This window comes from Vicugna pacos, chromosome 20 (assembly GCF_048564905.1).
Source record: "Vicugna pacos chromosome 20, VicPac4, whole genome shotgun sequence".
NCBI classification, from domain to species: Eukaryota; Metazoa; Chordata; class Mammalia; order Artiodactyla; family Camelidae; genus Vicugna; species Vicugna pacos.
The window spans coordinates 34,263,938-34,283,767 of record NC_133006.1 but is presented as its reverse complement, the minus strand read 5'-3'; the positions used below and the strand labels follow the sequence as shown (position 1 = coordinate 34,283,767).

At 43.0% G+C, this 19,830-nt stretch overlaps 1 long non-coding RNA gene across 1 annotated transcript in view; it reads right to left on the bottom strand.

Moving 5' to 3' along the window:
• The window catches only part of LOC140687795 (uncharacterized), a 51,286-nt gene that overhangs the window by 30,222 nt on the left and 1,234 nt on the right, over positions 1-19,830 (bottom strand). Inside the window, exon 3 of the long non-coding RNA XR_012062353.1 lies at positions 10,669-10,842. This is a non-coding gene — a long non-coding RNA (uncharacterized lncRNA). The remainder of the gene's footprint in view (positions 1-10,668; positions 10,843-19,830) is intronic.

The following is a 19,830-nucleotide window of genomic DNA, read 5'->3' as shown; positions in this document are numbered from 1 at the left end:
GAAGCCACTCAACGCCACCCTTTGGCCATTTATAAACACCCCAGCACAGCCCTGCTGGATAGAAATATAATGTATGCCATATATGAAATGTAAACCCTTCTACATTATTCACAATAGCCAAAAGGTAGAAACAACCCAATGGCCATGGAAAAACAAAAGACAGTACACGTAGGTACACACACACACACACACACAGAATATTATTTAGCCTTAAAAAGAAGAAAATTCTGATGGGTGTGGGGGCAGGAGGGTATGGCTCAGGGGCAGAGCGCATGCTTAGGTCCTGGGTTCAATCCCCAGTACCTCCATTAAACAAATAAATAAAGCTAGTTAACCTCCTCCCACCAAAAAGAAAAAAAGAAAAAGGGAAGATCACTTCTGTGTTGGGAGGACAGAAAGAATCACCGCAAAGCTGGAAATGTAGGAGAAAGTGTTCAAGGAAATAGAGCAGGAAGAGAACCTCTGTTCCTGTCGCACACGTTTATACCACGTGCCAAGCATTACTCTGAGTGGTGGACCTGTGCGTACTCACTGAACCCTCCCAGCAACTCCGTGAGGTAGAGGTACGAGTGTTAGTATCCCCATTTCACAGGTGAGGAAACGCGCAAGGAGCGTGTCCTGCCCAAGGTCGCGCAGCTGGCAGGTGGCAGGTGGCAGAGCTGGGACTGGAACCCAGGCAGCGACCTCGGGGCCGGTGCCTTAACCCCTCTGCCTCCCACCTTCCCGGGAACGCGCCTTCTTCTCCGCGCACATCCGAAGGCTGCGGACCGGGGAGCCTGGCAATGGCCTCGGGGAACCGCAAGGTGGTGCCTCCCAGCCCGCTGCGGGCGACGCGGCAACCTTGAGCATGAGCAGAGTCCACGGGAAGAGAAAGGAGGCAAGGAGCCGCGAGCCCCACGCAGGAATCCGGACACAGGTGGAACACAGGGAGGGAACGCTGGATGGAGTCCAGGAGGACCAGCCCGAGGTGGCGTGCGTGCTCTCCGGCCGCGGCATGGCCCCTAGCACCGGCCGCGAGGCAGTGATGCCCGGAAAGCGGGCACCAGCAGAGACTACAGGTGAGCACCACCCCCATCCCAGCAGGATGGAGAACGCCCCGAGAGCAATGGCTGGGAGGTGAGCGAGGGCACCTGGGGCAGCTGCACAATTAACTCTCTACCCTCAAACCAGTGAGACCTAACTCAGGTCACCAACTCTGCCTTAGGTTACATGTGAGAGTCAGATACTTAAAAGCCTTCTCTGGTTCTAGCCTCTTTTGAGATTAGAAGTATTTCTCCTAAAGAAACCGGACAGCTGGACAGTGAAATCCACGGCCTGTCGGAAAAAAAAAACCAGTAGAAGGAATTTGGCCTGTGGAGTAAGTTGAGCGGTGTTTCTATCTCCCTCCGCGCTCTGCTCCAAAGTGCGGTAAATCAAAGAAAATAAGACTCGAGTGAAAAAAAAAATGTTTATTTCAAGACGTGGTGACTCCTCAGGCAGAGAACTTAAGTCACCAAGTTTCGGTATTCTGGATGATGGAAATCAGGTCAGTCGGGGCTAATGAACAGCACGAGAATAAACAGCTTAATTTATCCTTCAAAGAGCGAGAAACCAGCCTAGCTCGGTAGAGAATCTGTATCACATGGGTGAAATTTCGCTTCTGATTATCACGTTAGTACCACGCAGACCCCCAGCCTCCCACAGAGCCGGCATATCAGAGGTGAGCCGTTGCCTGTTCCATCCCAATTGTCAACCACTCTTATCATCCCAGAGCCCACGCTGAGCCACTGCTGAGCTTGACAGGCAATAACAATAACAACAACAAAAAGCCCTGCCTGGAAAATTATTGTTGTTATACACAATGCACATCCGTTTGGTCGACAGTTTCCAAAACATCCAGCAACCCACAAACAGTCTCACCCAGTCAGCGGCAAGTGTGCCCTAAGGGCACACAATCCTTCTCCGGGCCACTGTGGTCTTACACAAACATCATAATTAGTAGCATGCTTGCTTCTATTAGCATCAGCAAAGAAGAATAAGAATGGCAGAAAAAAAAAGAAAGAAAAAAAAAGAGTCCCAAGGAGAGAAATCAAAGTGGATGTATTTTCAAATCCATTTTTATTATACAAATAAAACACACAATTATGGGAAATTTAGAAAAGGCAGATAAGAGGAAGGGGGAGAATTTGTGACCTGGTCCAGAAACGAATTTGTATTTCTGCATGATTTATTTCAAAAGATAGGTTGGCAAGATACAGCTTCCTGACAAGCACCTCAGAGTTCACTAGTGCAGAGAGCAAACTCATCAGTCGAAAGCCTCTCACCAGGACCTTGACCAAGAGCAAGGGTGTCTCGTGTGTTGGACTCACTGGAGGTTTCCTGGCGGCTGGATCCAAATGGGTATAATAGGAGGTTTGCTTAGAGAACTCACTCTCATGGTCTTAATTCCAGACTCTCAGAGCAAAGAGAGTTAGGAAAAGCAAAAAGAGGCAGTTAAAGCAAGAACATTTGGAATTTTAGTATCTGATGGGCCACTAAAAAAGCCAGGGTCCTTTGCTCTTTTCCAGTGGCCCCTACTCTATAGGCAAAGGGGATAATTGCAAGGAGGTTGCAAGTAGTTTGCAACACCAAGTAGTTTCCAGCAATAAGATAATTAAAAGTATAATGACTATCACGCAAGGCTCATTAAATTCTTTGATATTAACAAGAGGTCCTCACCCTCATAAAGTTTGAGGGCCATTACCCTAGTTTGTCTTTGACTCCTAAGATTTTAGTTCCTAAGTTATTTCCCATCTAGGTCCTAAATATCCTCAAGCGGAGGGTGTGCCCAGAGCCTCCTCTGCCTCTGTGGCCCCAGACACCTCACCTCTTAGTTCAGGTCTTAGCTTCAGTTTCTCCTTCACACTGTCATTGTCCTATTGGTGGCAATAAGTGACACAAATGGAATTTCTAGCCCTCGAAGATAATTTTGGGAGTAGTGAGATAATATGTGTCAACTCCCTAGAGACGTCCATTTCAAAAAAGGATGTAACTGTAATGATGTCAAGTTTTCTCGAGAGCTCGAATTGTGACCCCTACCTCACCACTTGCTAAATCTGTATCCAAACTGATTCTCAATCACAGAAAATCTATTACAAGTCTGCCAAATGGATAATTTCTCACATGGAATTATGCACTCAAGATTCATGTTTTCTATTTCCACTGTCTGCCATCAGAGTCTTACCTATTTATCCAAACAGGATCTCAAGTTGCAAAATGGATTAAAAATTCACTCCATTGAGAGTGTTTGCAATTGTGTTTAGGGATGCTATAAATTAAAAACTTTGTTCAAATTATAAAGTAACATCACATAATTAATATTGACCTTTAAAGATAGTATAAAATAAATATTTAAAAAATATTAAAAAAATTTATTACATTATTTTTCATCCTATAAAAGCTAAGCATGTCAACCTTAATCCGGGAAATTTCTGGCCAAATATTATGTAGTACTTTGTTTCCAATAGGACTCCGACCAACAGAAAATTATGGAAAAGAATAGGGTTTGGTATCAGAGACCTGGGTTTAAATCTCAGCTATGTCACTTGCAGATCTCAGTGTTGAGTTAATTTTCTCATTAACTCATTTCTCATTAAAATAATAACAATAAATTTATAACATTAATAAGTAATAAATTTATAAATATACAAAATTAATAAAATAAAAATAATTATTTCTAAATAATAATATTCACAAGTTTACACAAAAGGATTGAATGTAATAATGTACATGGAAGCAAAATTGCCATGGAAACATTAGCTGTTATATTGTTATACAACCTGTTATTCTTCCAGTCCAGCTAGCTAGTTAATAACCACAACTAGTCTTAACTAGAGTGAGATGTGGGCAGCAGGGTATAATCACCCTCCAGCCCTACCAGAAATGTCTGTCAGCCTCTGCATCTCTCTTACCATCTAACAACCCCCACTGAGAGAAATAAACAGTATTTTATTTCTACCTCCTACCAAAAGACAGCCTAAGTCCTCACCATAGTAAGTCTGTTAATACTGGCTTAGTGGTTGACACTTCCTAAAATATTTTTTCATGAAAACCCAACATCAGAATCCTAGGATAGACTCAAAAATAGCTCTCTGTTGAACTAGAACAAATCATAATAAAATTTATATGGAACTATCAAAGACCTAGAATCGCCAAAGCATTACTGAAGAGAAAGAAAGAGGCTGGAGGAATAACTCTCCCAGACTTCAGACAATACTATAGAGCTACAGTCATCAAGACAGCATGATATTGGTACAAAAATAGACATATAGACCAATGGAACAGAATAGAGAGCCCAGAAATGAACCCACAAACTTTTGTTCAACTAATCTGCGACAAAGGAGGCAAGAATATACAATGGAATAAAGACAGTCTCTTCAGCGAATGGTGTTGGGAAAACTGGACAGCAGCATGTAAAACAATGAAGCTAGAACATTCCCTTACACCATACACAAAAATAAACTCAAAATGGATCAAAGACTTAAACGTAAGACAAGATGCAATAAACCTCCTAGAGGAAAATATAGGCAAAATATTATCTGACATACAGCTCAAAAATTTTCTCCTAGAAAAAATAAAAGCAAGAGTAAACAAATGGGACCTAATGAAACTTACAAGCTTCTGCACAGCAAAGGAAACCATAAGTAAAACAAAAAGACAACCTATGGAATGGGAGAAAATCTTTGCAAATGAAACCGACAAAGGCTTGATCTCCAGAATATACAAGCAGCTTGTACAACTTAATAAGAAACAACCAAACAACCTAATCGAAAGCTGGGCAAAAGACCTGAACAAGCAATTCTCCAAGGAAGAGATACAAATGATCAATAAGCACATGAAAAAATGCTCAATATCACTAATTATCAGAGAAATGCAAATCAAAACTACAATGAGGTATCACCTCACACCAGTCAGAATGGCCATCATTCAAAAATCCACAAATGACAAATGCTGGAGAGGCTGTGGAGAAAGAAGAACCCTCCTACACTGCTGGTGGGAATGCAGTTTGGTGCAGCCACTGTGGAAAACAGTGTAGAGATTCCTCAAAAGACTAGGAATAGACTTACCGTATGACCCAGGAATCCCACTCCTGGGCTTATATCCAGAAGGAACCCTACTTCAGGATGACACCTGCACCCCAATGTTCATAGCAGCACTATTTACAATAGCCAAGACATGGAGACAGCCTAAATATCCATCAACAGATGACTGGATAAAGAAGATGTGGTCTATTTATACAGTGGAATACTATTCAGCCATAAAAAAGACAACATAATGCCATTTGCAGCAACATGGATGCTCCTGGAGAATGTCATTCTAAGTGAAGTTAGCCAGAAAGAGAAAGAAAAATACCATATGAGATCACTCATATGTGGAATCTAAAAAACAAAAGCAAAAAAACAAAGCATAAATACAAAACAGAAATAGACTCATAGACATAGAATACAAACTTGTGGTTGCCAAGGGGGCGGAGGGTGGGAAGGGATAGATGGGATTTCAAAATTGTAGAATAGATAAACAAGATTATCCTGTATAGCACAGGGAAATATACACAAGATCTTATGGTGGCTCACAGAGAAAAAAATGTGACAATGAATATATATATGTTCATGTATAACTGAAAATTGTGCTCTACACTGGAATTTGACACAACATTGTAAAATGATTATAAATCAATAAAAATGTTAAAAAAAATAGCTCTCTGTTTAGAAGTCTTTGTGAGAATTGTCATTTTATGTCTTGAAAATTAAGGACATAAAATAGCACACGCATGTAGTGATCATTTCGGAATGTATAAAAATGTCAAATCACTATGTTGTACACCTGAAACTAATACAATATTGTGAGTCGATTATACTTAAACTTAAAAAATTTTAAAAAAAAATTTTTTAAAGAGCGCATTTGTTGCAGCAAAAGTTCTCTTTCTTCCCTCCCTGTTAGCATTTGTCATATCACCGGCACCATCTTGGCCCTAGCTGTAATGACAAGAGTTGCATGCATGACCTTTTACCTGCCTGATTGGAGCTGAGTTAATTCCTGGGTGCTTTTCAGATCTGTGAGGGAGGAAAAATTGTTTCTAGGTAACATTTTTTTTTTAATCAACACTAAACTCTGGATTTTAGAAAACAAAAGAGACTCCAGGGTCAAACATCTTCCCTCCACATATGTTATCACCATCTGAGTTACAACCAAATTGAGCTGTTGGAGGTTAATGTAGAACCACTCATCTATTTGAGTTTTCATCTACAAAGAGATTCTAATTTAATGTTTTCCTATACAGCTTTTTTCAAGTAGGGTTTTGGGTACGAAAGAAATGTGATTATTATAAACATTCAAAAATAAGAGAACTTCACTCATAATCCCACCAAAGATAACCATTAACATTTTGCCACATAATTTATGGTCTTTTTTTCTGTGTGTGAATATACATTCCTTAATGACAATACAATCACATGCATATAGTTTTTTAATCATTTTCTTCTTACTGCCAACATTGTTGCATGTCACACAATGTTCTTCAGCGCTACTTTAAATCATAGTATGGTATCCCACGATGCAGTTACCATGTGTTATTTAACCAACCCTCTATTGCTGGGCATTTAAGCAGTCTGCAAATTTCATTATTATAAACAAAGCTGAGCTAGACATCCTTACAGCTAAAGCTGTAGGCACATCCACAACTTTTTTTTTTTAGGATAAATTCTATAGGCAAAATTACTGAGTCGATGGGTACGCCAAAGTTTAAGGCTTTGACATGTGTCTGTGTATTTTTTTTTCCTCAAAGCAAGATACTACAGTCTTTAAATAGGCTCAGAGATGTAAGAGTTACAGTGGCCTGTTATTCATAGAAACTAATTACTGACTTAGTCCTACTTCACCTCTCACTGATGGACAGATTGGAAGCACTGAGGAGGAAAATGTGTCATTTGACCCAACAATTATTTATTAATTTCTCAAGAACCTATTGTGTCTGGCACATAGCAGCTCCTTCATCAATGGTTTTTAAGTGAACCCCAAGTTTGCTCTCATGAGGCCATGTGCCCCATTCTTTCTTTAAAGGAGCTTGTACAAGGTCTCTTAGCATCCTCTGTATGAGAAGAAATACAGTTTCCTTTGGCCAAGTTGTCCTCTGAACCATCCACGTACACACAAAACCAAAGTAAACATCTAAATATAGTCCAAGTAAGTTTCCCATCCAATGTCTTACACACAGTTCTTAATACCACCACCAGAGACTGTCCTCTACATGCTTATATATAGGAATAATGGAGCAATAGCCCTTATATAAATTCTCTTAAACCATATGTTAAATTATTCTCACCTTTCTTGATGAAATCCAACTGCGAAAAATAAAATAGACTATTAAAAATAAGAAGTATTTTGGCCAGTGTTTTAGAATCATTTTTAATATAAGTGCCCCGTTTGTCCCCCAGATATACATGGAACCGCACCACACCTCTACCACCCTCAGATTGCTATCCTAACATCCCTTTCCTGCTATTTCCAAGAAGTCAGAGGGAAAAGGTCAGTAACAAAAAGAAAAAAAAATCAGGAAGATAATTCAAGATTTAGGAAATTTTGACATCTTTTTCATGACCATCAGAAAATGATTTTCAGAAATAAGTACCACCCTGGCCATCCCTTGATAGTTTGGCAGACATGGTTCTTTCCTCAAAAGCATAATTTAACACAGAAAACATTGTCAGGGGCTGTCAGAACAAGTTACTACTGACTGGCCGTTGAATGGGACACAGATTCCAAAAATCAGTCATTGCTCTGCAGTTACCACCACTAGCGCTCGAATTTGGGTAAATCACCCACTTAGCAGTATCTGGGTCATTGCAAAACTCGGGCTTAGAAAGAGAACTGGGTAGCCTTGTGCAGCCTGAGATTCATGTAGGACCACAGGGACCACACCCTTATGACTGGGCACCATGTTCTCAACCCAGTAAGGTGCTGAGAAAGCTTGAAGAGTTCAGCTCTGAGTGCCTGGAGGGAAGAAAGCAGGTCTTACTTATCTTTGCAAACACTGTCCCTAGCACAGGGCCTAACACTGTGGATGAATGAAATAAAACACTGTCAAAAGTTGCACCCTCTGGAGGGTAAGTTTTCCAACATTGAAAGATGTATTAGGGCAGCAACAGTGACAACAATTATTCCCCAAGACCGGAAGTTGACTCTTTCGAGCACTAGAGGTAGCCCAGGGAAAACACTGGTGCATTAAAGCACCTTTTTTTAATTTCTATTTATTATTACATTATTGTTTCTTGGCAGAGTTGGGGGAGGTAATTAGGTTTATTTATTTTAAGTGGAGGCACTGGGGATTGAACCCAAGACCTTGTGCATGCTAAAGCATGCTCTCTGCTGCTTGAGCTGTACCCTCCCCCCGTGAAGCATCTTTTTTGAATGTAGCCTTCTCTTCCTTTTTGCTGCCTTCATGCCTCAGAGCCCTAAATTGGCCTGCCAACTTTGCTCCTCTCAACTGACGTACATTTCCACTCAGCCGCGGGCTCTCCAAAACGTGCTTTCAATCCTGTTTTCTTAGGACTCAATTTTCAAGAGATGAACAAATCCAGCAAAGCTGTGTTTGAATCCCAATTAACGTCCCTAAACCTTAATTTCCTCATCTGTAAAATGGAGAGATTTCCTACATCAAATTAGATAAATTTCTCAACACAGGGCCTGACTCAGTGCTCAATACATACAAGTTTCTTAACTAAAGACCACAGAGGCATCCAGCAGTGTAGATTCACAGAGGAAAGTAGGAGGGGAGGGGGCCTCTTTATTTTTAATTTTTTTTTGATTGATGTAGAGTTGATTTACAACATTGTGTTAGTTTCAGGTGTACAGCAAAGTGATTCAATTGTACATATATGTATGTATCTATATTCTTTTTTATTCTTTGCCACTATAGTGTAGAGGGAGGCTCTTTAAAAGTAGTTAAATCACATTGTACTTTTTCATCTAGGGAAATTAAGCTAATCATATAGAATGGTTACAGGTGTTGTGATCTGTGAATCACATTTAGTTAGGAAGGCTAATTATTTAGGTTAAAATTCAAATTTTTTACTGGGAAAAAAAATCATGGGGAAAACAAAAAAGAGAGAAACTCAAGTCACTTTAACACAGACGCTCTCTCCCACACACACACACACACACACACACACACGGCTTTCAAGCATCCTTGAAGTCGATAAAATTGTGACCCTAATACATTAAGAAAAATGCCCTAAACCAGCCAAGAGTGAAAATAAACATGACTGAGCAATAAATTGGGATCTCCTTCACTCTCCTTCTACCTCCCACGTGCTTGAGTTCTGCAGGAGAAAACAGTCCACATGGAGGCTCTGGTGTATTCACGCCCCACCCCCGCCCTCTCTGCACGGGCCTCCCCCAGGTGACTCCAGGCCCAGGCATCCAGGAGCACTGTATAAACATTAGCTGATGCAGATGGAATGAGCAGATGTCTGGCGTCCCGAGCCCAGGCTGTGAGGGACAGGCAGTGAGAGTCAGGAGGAGGCTTAGAGGGGAGCGGCACCCCGCTTCCCTGCCTACTCCCCCATCCCTGGGTGCCAATGGTGGGGAGAAGTGCTGATTCTAGCATGTAGTGACTCCCTCCTCATTGCCTCCCCCGAGACCACGACTCCCAGACCCAGGCAGAGCAGACAGTCAGAGCATCTTGGAGAAGACCTAATCCGATCGGTCCATGTGACAGATGAGGACACTGAGGCCTGGAGGCTTTAAAGGGCTTGATCAACCTTCTATACCAATTTACTGCAAAACCCAAAACAGATTCCAGGTCTCCTGCTTTTAGAGCAATCCTCTTCTTTTGTGTCTACTGCTTTCATAGTATGATCCAAGATCATTCATCCAACTTCTCATGAAATCCTCACTTTATGCCAGGCACCGTGGCAGGCATTTGAAACAGTAAGACTCCCCCATGGCAGAAATAAAAGATCTCTCTGCAGAGGCCAAAGAAAGACCAGTTATTCTGGGAGCTTCTGGTCCTTCAACATCAAACAATTGGTAAGCACCTACTATGTGCCACATTCAGTACTGGGTGCCAGAAAAGAGAGAAATGGATAAGATTCTCCTTCTCCTCCTTGGGGTACTCCTAGTTGAAGCTAGATTCCACTAAAATGGATCAACAGAGAGGAGATTCAGGCCATGAATTAACATGGAATAAACACAGATAACGAATAGACAAGATTAAATATTTAGATTCTGTATTGGCCAGGGGTTAAGTGGATTAGTGGAGTGATGAGTTGGGCAGAGTTATGGGATTTCCATGTTTAGACAGGGTGGATTAGGGTGTCTAGCATATGGAAATGCAAATCGAAACTGCTATCATCAGCATTAACACCCTGTATTCATCTCTAGAGCTGCCTTTCTGTCAAAGGGCGGAAGGCGCAGGACAGACTACATCTCGCCTGTCTTTATGACATCCTGGTGAGTCAGAGAGCCAGTGCTGTCATTCCCAGACTCCTGGTGAGGAAACAGAGCCAGGCAGCGAGTGGGAAAGTCAAGAGCCACTAAAACGGAGACCTGGCCCCTCTCCACCTCCAGTCCAAATGCCTCCAGAGCACTTTTGCAATTCAGACAGGCACCAACCTGATGACCTGTTGTAACCCAGCCCTTTTGATCACTCACCTCAAAGGAGGAAAAACGGCGAGCTACTTTATAATTATTCCCCAAGTACTGCAAATAAATGTTTTGGATTCTCCATAGAGCGTAAGTTTCTTAAGGGCAGGACCTCAAGCGCCCCGTCGCTTGCGGCTCTGTAGATGCAGCAGGTCTGTTCCTTCTTCCTGATGACAAAATGGTCTAGGGAAGAAACAGCACAAGAGAAAGACAGCTGCCCACCAGGCACGGTTCCTGCTGCCTGTCCACTTCCCGTCCTGCACACCTCCTGCGCCTGTGACGCCTGCTCCTGAAACAAGTCTCAACCCGATCAGTGACTCACTTAGACGCCCCTGAAATCACTTGCTTGACTCGGCCGCCAATAGACACAAAAAGGGGTTATTCATGGAGCCCTGTGAGAAGTGCCCGAAGACCAAGCTACGTTGTTGTTCTGGATGGAGGAATTCCATGACCACATTCTCATGCGCATCCCACAGATACCGCTTGTCAAAGAATAATTAGGGGCACAGGCCTGCATTTGGTTCCAGTGCCAAACCTGTGTTTGCTCCCAAACCTGAGGCCCATTCGCTACCCAGAGAAGTTGGAAAAAGTCTTTTTCAAAAATGATTAACATGTTGCTTCTCCATAGCATCATACATTTTGGACTGCATTTGTCTGTCTTCCGGGCCCCTGTTATGGGCGAGTGCTAATTTGCAAAGCAGTCCTAAGAGAGGTTAAATGTGGACACAGTGGCGTGGAGAAGTCTGGGTTTGGCTCCAGGCCCTGCCCCAGCATTAGCAATGTGGGCAGCCTGCTAATGGAAGTTCTTTGTTTTTCTTGTTTTTAATTGAAGTGTAGTTGATTTACAATGTTAGTTCCAGGTGTACAGCAAAGCAATTCAGTTATACATATACATACATATATATTTTCTTTTCAGATCTTTTTCCATTATATCTTATTACAAGAAACCTTTTGACTTACGGATAAGCTAAGGCCGTGGCACATTAAATACTCTAACTTTAAAACAAGGCCTTAGTCCCTCACTTCTAAAAAGTGGGAACTGTTCTAGCCAATCTCAAAAGCCTCTTTCAGCTCCGTGCTTCTGACTGCAGTTTACCTGCCTGTAATCTTCCCTGCCATAAACTCTATCCTGTGAGATAAGGTGAGGAACCTCACCTGTGCTTGCTGGGAACCGTTCCAATCTTACCACGCATTGCAGTCAGACAAATGCGGCAAATTGGTGCCAGGTGTGGGCAAATAGGCCTGTGACCTTTATTCACCCTCCTGTTGGGTGTGCTCTGCCCTGGTTCATTTCCCTGTTTGAATACCCTTTATCGCCACCCTACACAGAACGGAACTTGATTCCTGACCCTGGACCATCTGTTCCACCCACCACTCCTGCCACCATTGGTTCCTGCCAATTCAGCTACCATTTTCCCCAGAGAGATGGCGCGTCCTAGGCCTTTGTGTCTCCTCCAAAACCCACTGATGCTACAACTAATTTCTCCTTGCCTCTAGTTCATCCTCCGCTGGGTCTTCAAAGTGTGTCCATTACTGCTTCCCCGACACATTGTTTTGCTCAATAAATGAGAACATAACACAGAGCCCTGAAGGTCTAAGGGAGTCTCGGCCCTTGAAAGGCTGACTTACATGTTGCTGTCCTGGTGAGTCTGCAAAAGGAACTGTGAGTTCAAAATGGCTTTGGCCTTCTGTGGCAGATAGAGGGCAATATTTAGAGGATGGGAGCTGGGAAGTCCCTCAACAGTTAAAATATTCCTTGAAAACACAAACTGGCAGACTGAATTCATTATTGTCGTTTTTTTTTTCTTTTAAAGCAGAAAAAACATTTTTCAATACTCGGGTTATGTGCTTTAAACATTGTCCTGACATCTGTTCTTTAAAAGCACAATAGAAGGCACGCTTTCAACTACAAACAGATAAAATATGGAAACACAGCTCTGCATTTCTGGGCTCCGGACATGCTAAGTAATAGGGATTTGCATGACTAAGCTTCTACTATGCTGACATATGCAAAATTCAGGAGCAATCCAATCGGTCTTCTTAGTTTGACAATGTTTAAATGAGAAACAGCCTTCACCCTGGGTCTGAAGACTTTGTGAGCTCACAGGAGAACCTGACTGCACTCAATTTAATAGCAATTTTAGAACAGATCTACCTAAATACTAAGTCTCTTTAACTAATAGTGATGCAGGCAGTGATTCTAATTACGGGAACAAAAGGTCAGTAGAGATTAGACCAGGGCAATCGGGCACAATTCATCTGAGAATTGGCTCAAGCTGCTTTTTAAGAGCTCACCTTTACTTGTAAATAATAATAATTATTATGATTATAAAAACCCTGGACCTAATGAATATTTATCCTGAAACTTAGTTCAAGCGTAAGTTTTTGTAGCAAGATTTTTTTTTCTTTTGCTGTAAGAGGTGCTACCTCATAACAATAAATGAATTCTCAAAAGCTTAGTCAGTTGAACACTTCAGTGGCAGCGTCTGTTCTGTTCTTTTCAATGACAGTAAAAGTGGATTAGGGGTTCTAATCGAATTATTCTTCCCAAAACGTCAATTACCTACTCAAAAAAAGACTCCCATTTTGAATTTCCTGGATCAGCCTTAATTTCAAATTTTCTGTGGCCATTTCACAATAAGTAATTAAAATGTCCTGGAAATTCTTCATTGTTTGTTTGTTCAGGGAGGAGGGACGCATTCAAATAGCATTGAAACTCTGAGTTTGCTGGCGTATCTTGACGTGGGTTCAGGAAATGTACTCACTGCCCAGAACTCGAGAAAGAGTTTTAGCCGCCCACAGGTACCTGGATGAGTTCACAGGACAAAAACACAGCCAAGCCCCCAGTTTCACTGGTCCAGCCTGAACCTGCATTGAGACTGGCTTTCTCTAGTGTTTCCCCGTGTTTATAGATTAGCTGCTGGTGATGGCTCCAGTTCACTGCTAGAACCAGGTGTCAGGAGTCACTGGCCAACCACACCTGAAACCCATTTCACAGAGCCCGGCAGAAAAGATAGTGTGGCTGACAGGTTAGTGAGCCCATGTAGGGCCTCTCCTGGGTGCTACCTCCCTCCATCCTTAGGACCAGTAATAGTGATGCAAGAGGAGATTGTTGGCCCCAAGCATCTGAGGTATGATGGTTCTCAGGGGATTGGAAAAGGATGCTGGTGATTTGAGAGTGGCAGGGACCTGCCCACCCAGGTCCGCTGTGGTGGCGGGACCTCTGATGGAGCAAGAGAAGCCCAGAAATGCCTGCCTTCTAATCAGCCCCAAAAGACTGCTCACTAAGTTATTCAGCAATGATGGTGAAGATCTGAAGACCAGTGGCCCTTCCTTAAATTTTCAGGACTGCCTAGGCGTCCGAGTCTCTCGCCTTAGTACCTCCCAAACTGTACTATGCACACGAATCACCTGGATCTCTTGTTAAAATGCAAATTCTGATTCAGTAGGTGGAACCCAAGATTCCGTGTTACTAATACACTTTTGGGGGGGGGAGGTAATTAGGTTGGTTGGTTTGTTTGTTTATGAGGGTGCTGGGGATTGAACCCAGGACCTGGTGCATACTAAGCATGTGCTCTACCACTGAGCTATACCCACCCACCCTGTGTTGCTAATAAGATTCTGACAACCACACTTCGAGTCGTTCCTTAGTCCGTTTGGGCAGCTATAACAGAATACCATAGACTGGGTAGCTTATATAAAGAAATTTATATTTGAACAGAAATTTAGTTTTGACAATTCTGGAGGCTGGAATGTCCAAGATCAAGGCACCAGCAGATCCAGTGTCTTGTGGGGTCCTGCTTCCTGGTTCTGGGTCCTCACATGGTAGAAGGAACGAGGGTCTCTTTTATAAGGATACAAAGCCCATTCATGAGGGCTCCACCCTCATGACCTCATCACCTTCCAAAGGCTTTCAACCTATGTTAGGATTCCAATCTGCGAATTTGGGGGAGGATACAGACATTCAGTCCATAACATACCCTGTTACGGACTGAGAGGGATGTGGAGAAGCCCACCATGGACGGGTCATAATGGCCAAATTACCAGCCCTGGGAGGTGGCGCCCAAGGAGACAAATTCAATTTGACTTAGAAAAATTAAATTAGTGAGGTTTCCCACATCCATGTGTTGTGGAGCACATACAGACTCATTTCTGGGGCGACACGCTTGCCCACTAGTGATTTAAAGCTTTAAAACAGCTGTTACCCATCAAATTGAGCCGTCAGCAAGGACCGGCACTCTGTGTGAGCACCCACAGAGCCCCCACGGGGTCCCTGTATCATCCACTGTCTGCCCTTCACCCAACAGGTCCCTCACCACTTGCTGTCATCTCAACCCAGAGGTCATAACGAACGGTTTTTCAGTTATTACAGTGCTTTTATTTTTATAGTGGATGATTTTTGTAAGTGCTTTAAGAACCATTTCATAATTTCATTGTTTCCCTACTTCAAAGTTGAAACTCCTAGCTAAATCCTCTTTTACTGGAGCCCCAGGTTCTGAGCCTCTACCAGGTATCTGCCATCACGCTGGGCTCTTAACACACACATCGCCTCACCCCACCCCCCAACCCCGTCCCCTGAGAGAGAGGTATTATGAGTCTCATTTTTTGGCTGGGGAAATTGATTCTCAGAGAGTTTAAATAACTTGTCAGGTTCACTTGGTACTAAGTGGTTGATCTGAAAATTTAAAACAGGTCCACTCACTCCAGATCTCCTTTTGTTTGCTGTCTCTATCTGGCCAAACTATCCCGGAGCCTTCTCCCGGGTCCACAAACAGCCTTCAGATCATCCACCAACGTTAGGTTCTACTTCCCTGTAGACCATCATAACATTTCCAAATAAAATAGAAAAATACTCTGTACCAGGGGCTTACTCCTCCACTCTTTTCTTAACATCCATTTGGAGCTTTCCCAGAAAAGCGGTCACCATAGTGTCAAGTCTCAAGAATATGCCTGATCTTTGATTCATCTTAATTTTCCAGATGTCTACTGAGAGTTTCAAAAGCTATTTCCAGTCCTTCGGAAAAGCTTCTCTAACAAAGAATTCTCTATTCCTAGAGGGCTAAATACAGCTTTCTTAGAGTTTAAGACACTGTAGACACTGCCAGGTCTTACCCATTCCTAAAAGGATACAAATCTCTATGGGGTTTCAATTTAACACTCTCCCTTCTCATTAAGAAACTTTTCCAGGAATTCACTGAGAATTTCCCTCATCCCTGAGACAGCTGACATCGCTAGGTCTACTAGTATAGAGATCGTAAATTGCTCCTGAAATCATTAGTTTGGGATCCCCTGTCTTTCAAGTCAAACTGAAGTGTGCACGGCGCGGGTTGTCATTATACCAGAAGGCAGGTAGCACTAGTAGCAGGGAGACCTGGATTCAAATTTGACTCTAAAACAAGCCGTGAAACCCTGGGCGCGCTGCTTTACTTTTCCGAGTCTCAGCTTACTTAATTGCAAACGATTAGCCATGGTAGTTGAACAGAAGGCCGTTTCAGGATGAAGTGAGATATTCTACGAAAAGCACCTGGCTCAAAGTCGCTATGCAGTAGAATGAATGAGAGGCCTCTCGCAAGGTAGAGGTTTTCAGACCCTGTTCCTTCCACACTCTGTTTTGTTTTGTCTGAGCTGAGTGATGGGTAGGGGGAATCCCAGTCACTTTTATATTTCTCCTCCCATCAGCTAGCAATCTATTTTCTGGCAGTGAGGTCTTTTCCATCTTAGTCAGGCTCTTTCCATCTTAGTCAGGCTGAAAGCCAAATAATAATAATCAAAGAAGAATCTTTTCCATCAAGGTATCGTTAATTCTTCTAAGACTGTAAAATTGGGCGAAGTACGGGTCAAGCTAAAATTCTGTCATTCTTCTGAGATGATGTGTTGGGCCATGTCTTGACTGCATTAGGTCTTATCTAGATGACCTCTCTTTGTGCTGCAAAAACAGCTCAGAAAGTACACATTTAGACTGTGGTTCGCCCACAGCTGTGTACGCCATCCATCCACCCCTCAGTGACACCCTGTCAGTCCTCTATATTGAACTCCTATCCTCCGATTATTCAAATTCTACATATAACCCAGATCCTGCTCTTTCTTTCTGTCTCAGAATTATCTGGCTAAAGAAAATTGCTTTCCATGTCTGCGTTCAAATCCAGGTCAAAATGGTCCCTTTTCCCCTGCTCACTATCCTGCCCCGACGCCCCTCCGAGGCCCCCAGGACTGAGCATAGAGAGCTAGGTACAGGGTTGAATGATTGAGTGAATAAATGAACAACTGTTCCGGCAGGTTTGGGCACTGTGTCAAGTGTGCTAGGACACAGGCCATCTGCTTTGTATCTTAACACCACACAGTGTTTGAGTCATTTCTCTTAGGTCGTTCCAACCCCCCAAGCACCAGCACACTGAGAGCCATTCAATAACCCCTCTTAGCCAGGGAATTCAAAGTAGTGCGAGATAAGGGGCAATAATTAACAGTCCTATGAAATGAGGTCTTTGGGAAAGGGGAGAGAATTGCAAAGGTACAAACAGAACCCAGGTGTCCTTGCCCCAAAGACACGGCCTACAGGATCAGCTGCACATGCCTCAGGACGGCACGGACCCCCTTCACAGCCTGCATCCTGTCACTCCGCGTCACAAACCTTATGCTCAGATGCCCTAGTTCCTCGCTACTGAGAGTGTGTTTGTGAACCCGCGGCATCATCCAGGAATTTGTAAGAAATGCATGATCTTGAGCCCTCCCCAGATGTACTAAATCAGGATCTGCCTTTTAGCAAGATCTCCAGATGATGAAAACGCTATTGGTCTGGGAACTCCACATACTTCAAGTAGCATGGCTCTAGATTACCCATCATCCTCTGAAGAAGTCCCATGTGGTCCTAGCTCCAAGCCATTGCTCATATTATTCCTTCTGTTTACAGTGCTCTTCCTCATCTTCTCTCTGTAAATTCTACACAATTTCAGTTCCCAGGCAAAAATTCCCAGAGGACCCATCTCAGCACTAAGCAAAGAGAGGAGCTTGCTTATCGTACCCTGCGTCTGCGTTCCTACCCGCCCCGAATTGTATGTAGTTGTTTGTATGTGTTGGTCTCTCCTGCAGGAGTGAGTTGGTCAACAGAAAAGACCATGTTTATTTATCACATATCATATGATATGTGCATAATAAGTGTTCATTGAATCAATATTGACTCTAGCCCCATGCTCTGTGATTTTCGTATGTTCAGTAGTTTCCAGAAGAAGCCACGTGGCTTAGGAGACATCCCCCCAAATTTCAACATGTGCCATGCTTAGCAGACTGCAAATGCCCATGTGCTTGCTGAATGGTGGCCCACCTTGACACAGAAACTTAAGAGATTATATATAATATTATATACCACGTATGTCCTCACAGATGTGCTGAAACAGAATAGCGGTCTACTCCTGATCATCTTTGGCGGGTGATTATATATTGCAGAGTAAATGTAAAGATTGATTTGTAACCCATCAGTAGGAGCCTTAATGGCCCAAAACAGGCTCTTGTAATGTTTTTCTCTGCCAGTCCAGGAGCGCACAATAACAAGCTTTGTGGGTAGGTTAAGTTGATGATCAGGAAAAGAATATTTGCAAAACACACTTTGAAAATGGACGGCATTGAAATAAACCATAAATTCGTCTCATTATTTCCTGCTTTTTACTCCAGCCTCATTCGTGACGATACTCTAACAGCTTGGTTTGAAATGACTACTACTACGAAAATTTCCTCCTTTCTCAGGGCCCCAGCCAAACCCCACTGGAAATGAAAGAACTGAGTAGAGAGATGGTTGAAATTTCCCGTAAGTTGAATTTTTTTATTACAGCGACTGCTGCTTTAAAAGCCGGTCGTAACACATATGGCTTACAAATGATTGCCTCATGTAGGGAAAGCAAAATTCTCTTTCTCCAAGTAGATGTGCACTTGCCCAAATCCTATAGGGTGGTTAACATGTTTAGAATTGAGATCCTGTAGCAGACGAGGTTCTGTTAAAGGCGCCACCGACAAGTGGGACAATGCGTATTTGTGCCTTCCTCGTCACTGTGTGCCAAGATTGTCCTGGACTGCCGGGACATTTATTACGAGGCTCAGTCACTGACAGTCCATGACTAACAACAGTTTTAGAATTTTAGGATGAAGATAAACCTCAAGATCATGTCATCCAATGCTTGAATCTCCCAGATAACATCCCTACCGAGTGGTCATCCAGCCAAGACCAGAGTACCTCCAGTAACAGGGAGGTATCTTTACCTCCCCAAACATTTAGGTTCCATAAGTCTGGTCTACGCTTCTTTACGTTCCATCTTTTCCCAAAGAGGAGCCCAAGAACAGCATTTTTAGAATCCCACCATCAGGAGAAGTCAGGTCCAGTGGTTCCCAATCTTGGAACCTCTGGGTTCAAGTTCGAAATTTCAGGGAAACAGAATCTGCTTAGTCTAACTGGATGCCACTCCTTGTCCAGAGAAAGGCCACCACCATGGAGACCACATGCAGCAGAGATGGGGAGTCCTTCAAAGTCAGAGAAGGTCCTGGCACCAGAAAAAGGAAAAACAGTGCTAGACTGACAAAAACCAGACAGATGTTTACAAACTCACATTCCTGCTTTTGCTCAAACCTGGAATAACCTCCTCAACCCCCTTACAATTCTAACTGGTGGCCTGGATTCCGGCTCCGCTCCCTTTCCCACACTCACTGCATCTTGCCTTGTTGTATAGACACCAATGTGCTTGTACATCCCACTTTCCCTACCAGACTGTAATCTCTTGGAGGGCGGGGAACCACATCTTTCCATTTTTTATCTGCCACAACAACCACATACAAAGTACACGCTTACATACTGTTGCTGTTTTCCAAATCATGTTTTCCAAAACAGCAGAAAATGTCTTACTTCAAGCAGACGTATACCCAGACAGCAGGGTGAAGGGTAGGAAGTTGCGAATAACCCTGGGCGCTTAAACGCGTTCCTTATAAGATTTTATGACATATGGGATTTCCACTGGTTAAATAAAGATTTCTTTTTCATGATTGTAGTGTTAAGTTGAGATATCTCAGCATGTTACTATTCATCCTCTGACATTTGAACTACTATTTCTATCCTCTCATGAAGTCAACAACCCGTACCTGGGTCAGGACACAAGAATATCAAGATGAGCATCAGATGTGTCTCTGCCCACA